The sequence below is a fragment of the Physeter macrocephalus genome, chromosome 12 (genome assembly GCF_002837175.3).
Source record: "Physeter macrocephalus isolate SW-GA chromosome 12, ASM283717v5, whole genome shotgun sequence".
In the NCBI taxonomy this organism is placed as follows: Eukaryota; Metazoa; Chordata; class Mammalia; order Artiodactyla; family Physeteridae; genus Physeter; species Physeter macrocephalus.
In genome coordinates this window covers 41,430,284-41,442,260 of record NC_041225.1, presented here as the reverse complement: position 1 = coordinate 41,442,260, position 11,977 = coordinate 41,430,284, and positions in this window count along the sequence as shown.

Below are 11,977 nucleotides of genomic sequence, written 5' to 3'. Positions count from 1 at the left end.
CTTTTCACCTGGGAGTATCAGTTGCAAATGAATGCTTTATCCTAAGGTTAACTTCTCATTGCAAGACCATAAACATCATCTGGGTTTGAAAGTGTGCTTCTAGTCTATGGTCTCAGACTCTATGTTTAACTGTAAGGACTCATTGGGGGTGAGGGGTGAGATGGGTAGGGGGGATACTTGGATTTGATTTGATGTCTTATGAGAAGAGATGTTTTATCGAATGTACCACGGGTATTCCAGTGGGAGTGTTAGTGCATCAAGTATATATTTCAACATGATGTAACAGAGAAAACTAGCATCAGTTACTTGTCTGATTACTCCTTCTCTTACAGAATAAGATGCTTACTGAAAGCTGCATAAATGCTATTGATACTGTAGAGAAAAAAAAAAGGAATATCTGACACGCACAGTTATTGCATTGGATTCTGAAATACTAGTCTTAGCCTTTCCAAATCCCAAATGTGGCAAGGCCTAGAATCAGATGGGCAGCTTGACCTGTCTCAATTACTCAGGATTTTTAAAACAGTAACATTAATTTTGAAAGTACCTTCAAAGAATTAAAAAAGCAATTGATTCAAATTAAGTCAAAATTATTATTAATTTCAGAATTCAGGTATTAAAATTAATTGAACTGGATCGATATTAATGCAGTAAACATGATTTCAATTTTTTTAATTAACAAATTTTGTGCTTATTGTAGTATAACAAAATATAAGATACTTGGGTTTACTCATTAAGCCTCAAATCAAACTTTGCTGTAAATTTGGACTGGTACTAACTAGACATTTTAAGGGGGAGAAAAGCACGCATCTCCTATTTTGAAGAAGCTGTGGAAAAGACATCCTTAAAGAATGCTTTTTCTAAAAGAAAAAAATATGACTTTCCCTCCTTAGAAAGTTTGAGAATTTGAGTAGATGAAAAATGATTATTTCTCCATACACTGAAACCACAGGCAAGACAGAATAGTTTAGCCATCTTAGGAGCTGTAGAGTGAAAAAATGCATTCCTAAAAGTAGATAATTCTATTTTGATTGTTCAAGTTAAAGTGACTTAAGGGAACCATAACCATAGATAGATAGATAGATAGATAGATAGATAGATAGATAGATAGATAGACAGGGAGATAGAGATACAGAGACATGCACGCATGTATATACTTGAAGTATTATGAATTAGCTAACATATAGTTAAGCTTTTATAATTCAAAGTATGTGAAAGGCAAAATTATAATTGGACATCTTTTATCGCAAATGACTTAAAAGTAAGATTGAGTTCTGTAGAATATGAATCATGTGCACACTTACATATTCTGTTACATCAACTTGGTGAGCTATTGCCACCGCTGCTCTAGCATGTAATTTATTAATAGTAATATTAAGCAATATTCCCTTGATTTCCATAACTGTAGTTTCCCAGGACAGTGTGATGCAGTGAATAAGCTAGGATAATGATAATTGTCATTTGTATTCATCACTTTGGAAGCTGCTCCTAAAATAGAACTACTGGAAATAGTTACCATGTCTGATTTTGTGTTCAGAAAGGTGTTATGTTTTAAGAAATTCTTGCTCTCTTATGAACCACAGTCTGTTAGTCTCCTACCAACAACACTGAAGTTTACCTAAACCAGGTTTTTAAGGGACTCTTCCCAAAGGCTTGAAATTACCCAAAGGCTTGAAATTACCCAAAGGCACATTTACTAATTTCCCTGGAGTGAAGCTGCCCTGCAAAGCACATTCTCCCAACCAGCCATACAGACTGGCAGTATAGTTTACATGCACAAGAACTCTCAGTCCCAGAGTTTCCTTCCCTGAGGGATGTGTTTCAGGTTTGGCTTTAAGCACATCATACTGCTCCCTCCCATTTAAAGGCCCCGGCCTCCCACCATGGTATAATAGCATGTCACTGAGGAGAGAAGTGACATTCAGAGAGCAGCTCTTGAATGAGGAAGACCTGGGGGACTCTTCCAGGAAGGGTAGTTTACAAATGTCGAAGATGATTATTCCCCAGGACATAAAATTAAGGTAAATAGAGAGCATAAATCTTGTCTTTCTATGTGGAAGGTTTTATTGTGTTTCCCTCTAGTTATTGCAAATCAAATTTTCATTGGAATCCCATTGGGAGTGTGGCTCACCCTAATTTTTGAGCTTGAGAATGATCAGGGAACAAAATCATTGCATTGCTTTTGGACTCAAATGCAAATACAGTATGATTATGGAAGAGACATTTCAGTACAATGAGCAAGTATGCTTCTTTTCAACTGAAAAAACAATCTACAAGAAGACATATTACTCTCCAAACATGAAGAAACAACCGAGCTAAGTTGCAAAATACCTTCTCTTCTTAGGTTGCCAGAACGTGAAAAATTGCAGAGCTTCCAGGCCCTGAGCCAACCTTTTTCAGGACTCAGGGGAAACAACAACAGCAAGAACAACAAAAACCAGTCTGGGTAAATTCTCACTGTAAACTGCTATGGGAGCATGTTACCATGTTTAAGTCTAAAGAGAGGATGCCTCTGTACCTCCATCTCCCCTTACTGTTATTCTACCTTCGGCAAAATGCACCCGAGTTTAAAGTGCCACCTCCAGCCTTCCCTTCATTCAGTTTCCTCGGGTCATCTTTAAAGACTGCATCCACATACTGTGTATACACACATTTCCTGAATACTGTCAAGTGAAGCGGTCAGTTTTATCAAGTAAAAGAAAAAAAAAAATTAGATATCAGACACATTGTATGGTTGAATTGACAAGGTCTGAATCAATAAACGATTTTACGACACTGGCTTTCTACCTGTGTTTTGTCTCAGATACTTTTCATCGGTCAAAAAGCCAATGTGGTAAAATGAATAAACCAGAGGGCTCTGGCTGAAATGCTCACAGAGATCTTTAAGCCAGACCTCCTGCCATCCAGATGCTTCCCTTCTGCTCAATATTGCTATGAACTTAAAAATTCTCTAAAAAGGAAAGTCTATTAAAAAATCAAACTGGTCCTAAAATAATACAAACATTTGGAATAAAATAAAGAATAAAACAAATTTTAAAAATAACCATTTCTCTGTGAGTACTATTCTGATTTTTACATTTTTTTCCATTGTTTTAAACTGTGGTAAAATATACATAACAAAATTTACCATCTTAACTATTTTTAAGTGTACAGTTCTATGGCATTAAGTGCATTCACACTGTTGTGCAACCATTACCATATCCATCTCCAGAACTTCTTAATCTTCCCCAAATGAAACTCTGTACCCATTAAACACTAACTGCCCATTCACCCTCCCCCAACCTCTGGCAACCACCCTTCTGCTTTCTGTCTTTATGAATTTGACTACTTTCTAGGTACCTCATGTAAGTAGAATCATATAATATTGTCTTTTTGTGACTGTTTTCTTTTTCACCTAGCATGTTGTCAAGGTTCGTCCATGTTGTAGTATGTCAGAATTTCCTTTCTTTATTATAAAATGCTGAACAACATTTCATTGTATGTATACACTACATTTGCATTTTGTTTATCCATTCATCCATCAATGAACACTTGAGGTGCTTCATTCTGATTTTTCTTAAGCATATGTAACTTTGAAGTCATATACAATAAAGGTGAAAGAACATTATATCATCAGCGTTTCTTTAAAAAGAAAACAAAAAACAGACCACATTCTGAGCCATAAAACACACCTAAATAAAAAGAGAGAAAAAGAGAGAGAAAAGAGGTAAAAAGAAATGACCATATTTTGCCAGCATGAAAAGACTTAGCTATTCATTCAAAAATCAAAGTGCAGGAGATACGACTGAAAAATTCTAGGAAGTTATTATGTGACTATTGTAAATTTAATGGAGCTTTATACAATATCTATATTCTAATAATGGATGATATTATGCCCACATTTTTCACCTTTCTCCTCTCTAAATTATCTTCTTGCTTTTATTTCTGTACCTCACTTAGGATGCCTGCCTTCTCCCCCATGTATTTTTTAAATATCTCAGATCATATCTCTTGCAAAAAGTCTGGCACAAGTACAATTATCTGCCTACCCTGATCTTGCCTTCTTTATTCTGCAAACATGCGTTGATGACTACAGGTGACAAGCTGTTGTCTAAGTAAACAGGGTTAAGAGGTATGACTTGTTTGACTTTCTTGTGCATGTCACATACATTGAGAAACATGATTTCTCATAGACATATTTACTAATGGCTTCATGTGTCTTGGTCCCTTTTGGTATCCTCTGCAATGTCTCACATAAAACTGGGCCCCGAGTTAGTGCTCAATACACACTTTTTAAAATTTAATTTTGTTATTTGAGTATAGCTGATTTACAATGTTGTGCTAGTGTCTACTATACAGCAAGTGAGTCAGCTACACATATACGTACATCCACTTTTTTTTTAGATCCTATTCCCATACAGGTCATCACAGAGGTTTTTATTTTTTTCTTTTTTTTTTACGTATACATGTATCTATTCTTTTTCAAATTCTTTTACCAATTAGGTTGTTACATAATATTGAGCAGAGTTCCTTGTGCTATGTAATAGGTCTTTGTTGGTTAACCACTTAAACATAGCAGTATATACATGTCAATCCCAAACTCCCCAACTATCCCTCCCTCCCACCTTTCCCCCCAGCAACCATGACTTCATTCTCTAAGTCTGTGAGCCTCTTTCCATCCTATAAATAAATTCATTTGTATCATTTTTTTAGATTCCACACATAAGCAATATCATACAATATTTCTCTTTCTCTGTCTGACCCACTTCACGCAGCATGACAATCTCTAGGTCCATCCATGTTGCTGCAAATGGCATTATTCCATTCTTTTTAATGGCTGAGTAATATTCCATTGTATATATGTACCACATCTTCCGGTTAATAGTATGTTTGCTCGGCATATGTTCACATGCCACCTCTCTAGTAAACAGACAACACACTCTACTGTCAACTGTGTGTAAAAGCTAGTGGGTTGGGACTTCCCTGGTGGTCTAGTGGTAAAGAATCCGCCTTACAATGCATGGGACGTGGGTTCATTCCCTGGTCAGGGAACTAAGATCCCACATGCCAAGGGGCAGCTAAGGCCGTGCGCCACAGCTACTGAGCTCATGCACCTCAACTAGAGAGCCTGCATGCTGCAAACTACAGAGCCCACGTGCTCTGTAACCCACAACTACAGAGCCCACACGCCCTGGAGCCTGCGCACCACAGCTAGAGAAGAGAAAATCTGCACGACACAACTAGAGAGAAGAAGCCCACACACCATAACGAAGAGCCCGCGCGCTACAATAAAAGATCCTGCATGCCTCACCGAAGATCCCACATGCCGCAACTGAGACCCAATGCAGCCAAAAATAAATAAAATAAATAAATAACAAAATTTAAAAAAAAACAAAACCTGGGGGTTAACAGAATGGTTTAGTTCTGAGGAACCATATTCATTCCCTGAATTAAGTGTGAATGTAGGCATCCATTTCCCAAAACTCCTCAAAAGTATTAGACAGCACATTGTAAGTGAGTCACAGCAGGATGGATCTATGTCCTTAGAAGTTTTGGTCAGAGCCTGAACTACAGGAAAGGACTCTCAAACCTGATGCCCTTTGTGATGGCCATCATGATCTTTATTGCCCAGCACCAACCCCAACCAGCTGAGGGCAAGTAACTCATCACAAGGAGTCCTCTTCATAGAAAAGACAGGGTGCACCACGAACCCAAGCTCTGGGTATGATGGGATGGGATAAAATCATGAATATCTAATAAAATTCCACTCACTTTTATTCACACATCTACCTCCTAAAGCAGCCCCAGGTTTCTTTCTATTTCTCTCGGGTCCCTCTGTAGAGAGTGGAGCGGGGGGTGCGTGCTACTAGAAGCCAGAACAACTGGGCTGACCTTACGTCTGCCACACTCAAGCTGTTGGAATTTAGTTCCTAGTCTCCTCCAGTCTGAGAACTGGTTTCCTCTAGAAATTAGGCTCAGTAAGCCTCTCTCACCTTTTTTGAAGTCATGTAAAATTAAATGTGATAATGGATGTAAAACTTCTTTAAAACCTGTGAAGGTCTGTATGCACACAAAAGAAGTCAGTTCACATACTGTCTATGAGGCAAAGACTTGTAGCATGGAAATAACAGGTATAAGATACTACTGACTAAATACTGTTTCCATTCCACCAACATTTGATCTCGTATTCTTGTCTAAATAGTCCCTAGTGACCCAAAAATTCCAGGTCACTAGGATGCTTAGAGGTGTAAATCATGGCAGGAAGCACATAGGAGTCCTAGAGATTTGAAGTGTGGGTGCATCTTGATAGTAATCTGTGCAAAGATTCAGATAGGGCTCTGTGGATAAGCATAATAAGCATGCAATAACAGATGGCATTTGTTGAACATGTACATGCTGGACACTGTAATGATATTGAGAGCAAATGTTTATTAGGCCCTAGTTTGTATCAGGTACTGTCCTAATCACTTTACATACATTATTTCATCTAAATATCACAGCAATTGTAGCAGTCAGTGAATATTAATACCCTGTTTTACATACATGGATACTAAAGCCTAGAGATGTTGAGAAACTTATCCAAATTTCCTCAGCTAGAATGTGGCAGAGCCAGAATTCCAAACCAAGAACTTGGGTTTCAGAAATTATGCTAAGCGTTTTTCTGTTCCCAAGATAACAACAAGGCAAAGCAGAAGCCTGGCTGAGTGAGGAATGGATAAAAAGTCTCTGTAAAACGGCAGCTGTGAGTATTTCCGTCTTCTGCTCTAAACCCTAAGTGTAGACAGTTGCAGCCAAGAGAAAGAATTTCTTAGAAAAGTCCCAGAATTTTCCTGAAGAGAACAGAAGATTGGTAGTGACACAGCAAATGGGTATGTCAGGCTAACCAACATTAAATTCACTAGGAGGAGCAGAAGCCCTTACCCCCTGGTAAACATGACTAGCTAAAATAGATGAGCTTAAAGAGAAAACTAAGGAGTCACCTGAGTACAATTTTTCAAATAGAATGGCAACATACAGAACAATGTATATGCTGTGATTGAGAATAGATGGAATACAGAGGTCAATATTTAAAGAATAAGAATAATAAATCTCTTCAAAGAGTGATGATAGGATATGTTGATGGCATTAGGCAACAATAAGCAGTTATCAAGAAGAAGCAAGTAGATTTACTGGATATAATAATATAAATGTATTTTAAAAATCACAAGAGATGGATAATTAACATAATTAATAGAAACACAAATTAAATTAGTGAACAGAAAGATCAGATCCAGGAACTTATTTAGAAGGCATGAGAATGTCATTAAATAATGGAAAATATTAAAGAGAAGTTAACAAACACAGATGATAAAAACACAGCATCATCAACCATTTATAACAGTACCAGAAAGAAAGAAAACAAATAAATGAAGAAGTGGAAATAGATAAAATAATAATGCTCCAGAATTTCTCAGGATTTAAACATATGAACACCTAAGATAAAGGACCTTAGAATGTACAAAACAGTACAGATAACGGAAGGCCCACACACATGCATTATAGGGAAACTTTTTAAAAGAATTCTAAATGCTTTCAGAGAGCGAAGTTATGTTAGAGAAAAAAGTTTAAGATTGTTACCAAATTTTTCAACATCTACAGAAGGCTAACATTTTCAAAGTGTTCAAAGAACTTCAACTCTATATCTACCAATTTAAAAAAAATCAGAATGTAGGTGATTCCTTCAGTAATAAAATCCTTCTTTGAAAACACCAAGAAATTAATCCTGCACTATGCTATGTGAAATTTGGGAAATAAGTGTCATCAAATATTTTAGTAAAGTTGAATATTGTCTAAAAATGAAGAATATGATGAAAACTTAGAGGAGGTGATGATGAAAACAGATGGGAGTTTACTAATCATGTGGGGACATCTACTCCATCTCTCCATCTTTCTCAAACTTTCCTAGCTAGTGAATAACAATCTAAAGCAATTGCCTCCTAGGGGACTTCCCTGGCAGTCCAGTGGTTAAGGCTCTGTGCTTCCACTGCAGGGGGTGCGGGTTCGATCCCTAGTTGGGGAACTAGGATCCCACATGCCGCAGGGCACAGCCAAAAAAAAAAAAAAATTTAAAAATCAATTGTCTCTTTCAATGCTTCTTTCCTGTAACCATTTAAAGGCAGAATCTGTCCAAAAGTGTTGCCAGTTGGTATGGGAGCCAAGAGGAGCACCCAACAGAGGATGCAGGATACTACTTTTTCTATTGCTGTATAACCAATTGCCACAAACTTAGAGGCTTAAAACAGCACACATTCATTATTTCCCAGTTTCCATAGGTCAGAAGGGTAGACACGGCTTAACTGGGCCCTCTGCTTTAGATTCTCATCAGGCGGGAATCCAGGGTTAACTGGATTCTCTCATCAGAGAGAGAAGTCTCATCAGAGGCTTCACTAGGGAAAGATATGCTTCCAATCTCCCTCGGGTTGTTGGCAGATCATCTGAAAGCTGTATGACTGAGGTTCCCATTTTCTTGCTGGCTGTCAGTAAGGGCTGGTTTCCATTCCTAGAGGCTGCCTGTGATTCCTTTTCCAGAGGCAATTCACAACATGTCTGCTTGCTTCTTCAGACCAGCAGGAGAATCTCTCCCTCCAGCCAGCAAAGATGAAGTTGGGACACAGTCCATCACCTTTGCCATGGTCTATTGCTTAGAAGGAAGTCACAGGTTCTGCTGGCATGGACGAGGAGGAAATTATAAAAGAATATGACCTTAGATGTGTCCACCACAGGCACCTAGGGTTTTTCAACTCCCCCATTAGACTGCCAAGGTAGGTTCACACTTAAGCCTGTCCATTACCACAAGAGATAACTAACATTCAGGAAAATATGAACTGACATGCACCTACATGGTATAATCATAATACAAGAAAGACTACAAACCAAACAGCATATGCTACATGAAGCAGAATTATTGAAATAGATGATCTACAAATATAAGATAAGCACCTAAATATTCTCAAGATAGAAGGGAGTATACTATTAATATGAGGAAGGAGCAAAAAGTCATAAAAAAGTTAGAAATATTAAGTGTGCAGAATACAGTAGCTAACATTTTTTAAATGGCTGAAATAGGATGAGTACAACTGAAGAGTGAGTGAACAAGCTGAAAGATCAGATCAAAGAATTCTCCCAGAAGACACAAAAAGGACAAAGAAACAGAAGATGTAAGAGAAAAGGTGGGGAATACAGAGGCTGGAAATACAAGTGGCAATATCTGTAATAGTTTCAAAAGAACCAAAGATGATAAACAGGAGAAAGGAGATATTTGCAAAAAGAATGGAGACAAATTTCCTAGAATTATAAATAAGATGAGAGACCTCAGACTGAAAGGGTCCAAAGAGTGCCAGATAGGAAAGGAAAGAAAACATCTGCACCTAAACCTGTTAGAAACACCCAACAGGCAGTGACATTATCCAGAAAGAATGTAGGCTGCCTATGATGAAATTGGATGAAATTGACATCAGATCCTAGAATTCTTTGTTCAACAGAATTGCCATTAAAATATGAGGGTGAAAAAAATATCCTCAGGCATGTCAGCCTCAGAAGATTTGCCATACAAACATTCACTTAGAAAACACTTTGGGCCAAAGCATTCAAACAAGAAGAAACATATATCCAGGGGGCTGCAGCAACCCATGTGAGAAGTAAGGGTGATTACTCTTTTAGCACAGATTAAAGTTACCTCTTGAGACAAGGATAAAAAAGCAAAATAGTACTCTACATTTTGCAATGAACCCAGAACTAAAATTCAGTGAAGATAAAGTGGCAGAGAAGACCAAAACACCCTGAAAGTGTTAAAAATTTCCTGATTTGTTAGAGGAAAGATAGAGAAAATAATAAATTTAAGAAATCAACATGGATATAAACATGAGAAGTATTCTTTACTTAAAGATTACTAACATAAAAACAAAGGTAGAATGTGTAATTTTGAAACCAAGACAAGAAAACCTAGCATGACTAATGTTTATCAAAGTAAACACAAAGGATATTAAAGGAAATATATTAAATAAGATAACCAAAAAAACTAATATAATTACAATAATATAACTGGATTAAACTCAACAATGAAAGAGAACAACTCACTGAAAATAAAATAGTTCCAACAGTATAACATCTATAATATTTGAAAATAAAATAAGAATTGAGAATAAAGGGTGAAAAAAAAGATATGTCATGCAAATATTAACCAAAAGAAATCTGGGGAAGTATTCTTGGTATATAGAAAAACATAATTTAAGATGAAAAACCCCACAGAGATAATAGGGGCTCATTATACTGGTAAAAAGTACAATTGAACAAGAAAATAAAACCATTATAAACAGCTATCACTACTACAATAAAATCACAAAATATATAAAGTGAAAATGGGAAAGACTAAAGAGAGAAAAAGATAAATTATCAATTGTTGCTGCAGATTTTTTCACAGTCCTCTTGGAAATGGACAGAGCCAGAAGGCTCTCATAGAAATATGGAAAATCTAGTTAATAAAATATATAAATTCAGTTAATCTATGGGATAATTCAGAGTTCTGCATCCAACAAACAACAGAGTACATATTCTTTTGGGGTGTAGATACAACATTTAGAAAATCAACTATGTGTTTAAAAGAGAGAAAACTAGAATAAATTCTTAAAGTAAATAAGTAGATAAAGAAAGGAAAAAATGAAGGGAGGGAAGAATGAAGGAAGGGGAAAACAAAAGAAAAAGAGAAATAAAACAATATCAGGCATACTAGATTTTACACCCAAAATTCAAGAAAAAATTAATAACAAAATAACTTTAAAAATGCCATGTGTTTAGAAGTAAAATCTCATGCTAGTAGATAACCCCGTACTTACAACGATATTAAAAAAAAAAAAAAAGAAATGGACAGTGAAAACTAAATGGAGTTTTTGGACCCAACTTAAGTGCCAAATTTAATTACAATGATCAGAGGAGACATTTAAAAATTTTTTTAAATTTAATTTTATTTTTTTAAAATATAGCAGGTTCTTATTAGTCATCCATTTTATACACATCAGTGTATACATGTCAATCCCAATCTCCCAATTCATCACACCCCCACCCCCACCCCCTGCCGCTTTTCCCCCTTGGTGTCCATACATTTGTTCTCTACATCTATGTCTCAATTTCTGCCCTGCAAACCAGTTCATCTGTACCATTTTTCTAGGTTCCACATATGTACGTTAATATACGATATTTGTTTTTATCTTGCTGACTTACCTCACTCTGTATGACAGTCTCTAGATCCATCCAAGTCTCTAAAAATGACCCAATTTCGTTCCTTTTTATGGATCAGTAATATTCCATTGTATATATGTACCACATCTTCTTTATCCATTCATCTGTATATGGGCATTTAGGTTGCTTCCATGACCTGGCTATTGTAAATAGTGCTGCAATGAACATTCGGGTGCATCTGTCTTTATGGGTTATGGTTTACTCTGGGTATATGCCCAGTAGTGGGATTGCTGGGTCATATGGTAATTCTATTTTTAGTTTTCAAGGAACCTCCATACTGTTCTCCATGGTGGCTGTATCAATTTACATTCCCACCAACAGTGCAAAGGGTTCCCTTTTCTCCACACTCTCTCCAGCATTTGTTGTTTGTAGATTTTCTGATGATGCCCATTCTAACTGGTGTGAGGTGATACCCCATTGTAGTTTTTTTTTTTTTTAACATCTTTATTGGAGTATAATTGCCCCATTGTAGTTTTGACTTGCATTTCTCTAATAATTAGTGATGTTGAGCAGCTTTTCATGTGCTTCTTGGCAATCTGTATGTCTTCTTTGGAGAAATGTCTATTTAGGTCTTCTGCCCATTTTTGGATTGGGTTGTTTGTTTTTTTAATGTTGAGCTGCCTGAGCTGTTTATAGATTTTGGAGATTAATCCTTTGTCCGTTGATTCATTTGCAAATATTTTATCCCATTTTGAGGGTTGTCTTTTCGTCTTGTTTATAGTTT